Source organism: Aptenodytes forsteri, unplaced genomic scaffold (genome assembly GCF_000699145.1).
Source record: "Aptenodytes forsteri isolate BGI_AS27 unplaced genomic scaffold, ASM69914v1 Scaffold640, whole genome shotgun sequence".
In the NCBI taxonomy this organism is placed as follows: domain Eukaryota; kingdom Metazoa; phylum Chordata; class Aves; order Sphenisciformes; family Spheniscidae; genus Aptenodytes; species Aptenodytes forsteri.
In genome coordinates, this window is record NW_008794887.1 from 322,225 (window position 1) to 323,967 (window position 1,743).

The window sequence follows — 1,743 nt, forward strand, 5'->3', positions numbered from 1 at the left end:
CGGCCCCCCCCTCACTTCCATGGCTTCAACGCCACATTTCAGAGCGTTTATTTTTGGCCCCCCCCCGCCCCGTCCTTCCCACCCTCTCCTCCTGCCCCCACATTGGGTTTTTAAAAAAATAAAATAAAAAAATAAGACTACAGTGCCTTTAGCCAGGAGGCTTCGGTGAGGGGCGAGCGAGGGAAGGTGCTGCCGTGTTTCGAGCGTGAGCGGAGCGGCACCGGCGTCGCCGGCTGCCCGCGCGCTCCAGGGAAGGGACCAACTTTCTACATTGACAAAAAAAAGCACACGAGCCCCGGGGAGCACAGACCCCGGGGGGTTTCTCTCCATCCCTTGCTGGGGAGGGGGATGATTGACAAAAAAAATAAGCAAGTGCCTGCAGCGCCCGGACGGCACCCCACGGCCAGGCAGCGGCTGCGGCCGCCCGCGACGGCACAGTGAGAACCAAAGGAAAGCGGCACGGGAATTGTATGAACAGCCCGACTCCAAAGGTCAGGAAACATGGGATGTTGTTACTGTATTTTTTTTTTTTTTAATTATTTTTCTTGAAGTACTGCACCCCCATCACACACTCGACAGCGGCACCTTTGCTATAGCACAGCCCCGGGCTCCGCTGCCCTCCGGGCACTCGGGATGGTGCCCGGGAAGGGTCCCTGCGGCCCTTTTCTCTCTTCCCCATCCCTGGGCTGGGGCTGGACGAGGGGCTCGAAGCGTGTCGGGGGGCTCCATTTGTCTCGACTTTGACACCCCTTTTCTCCTTGTAAATAGGCCAAAATGGACTGAGGGAGGCAGCTGAAGTGCCTCGGTCTGGGGTTTGTGTGGGGCTCTTGGGGGGGGTTGTTTTGTTTTCTGTTTTTTCCTATATGGTACAAACCAAATTGCTCTGTATGTTTGCATCCTGTACGATGTTTTAATGTCTTGTAATATATTCTGATATTCATATATCGTTATTGGTTAAACATTTGTATAACTATACAGCTTTGTAAATGTAATAAATGCTGCAGACTGTCATTCCCTTCATCTGCGTGTACGGATGCAGCTGCCCAGGTCCCTCCGTCCCGCATCCCAATGGGCACCCGCAGCTCTGGCAATGCAAAACCACTCTTGAAAGTCCCACTGTGCAGCGGATTACCTTTTTCCCCAGCCACTGCTGAGCCTTCGTTATCCCTGGCAGGGCCCCAGTGGGGCAGAAGGCAAAACTGCTGCCCCCGTGGTGGGGTGAGGCTGGTTTTCTGCAGCTGGTGGCAGCCCTCAGGGCTCGGTAATTACGGTTAATTGGGGTGGGAGCTGGGCATCTCCTCCCCGCTCCCTCCCATACCCGAGAGGGCTGAACATCCCTGTGGTCCCGAGCTCCCGTGGGCTCCTCCGTGACCTCCATCCCTGCGGGGTGCAGCCGTGTCAGGGCTGGGCGGAGAGCTGGGCGCTCTGCACGGCCTCCTCCTTGTGGGTGCCGTCGCAGTAGGGGGGGGAGCGGGTGCGCTTGCACCCGCAGAGCCAGGCCATCTTGTCCTCCTCCGGGGTGAAGCGCAGCGGGGAGATCCCCGGGGTCACTTTCTTGTGGGTGCCGTCGCAGAAGGGCTGCAAAGCAAATGGGGAGGAGGTGAAGGTGGGGATTTGGGGGTGCCTGGCTGGCCCGGGGGCTGTGCTGTTGTCCCCCTGCTCTGGGCACAAAGCGGGGGGGACCGCGACCCCTCCATCCCCCCCAGCTGCGCTCCACCCGCCCTGTCCATGGCCCAGCGCATC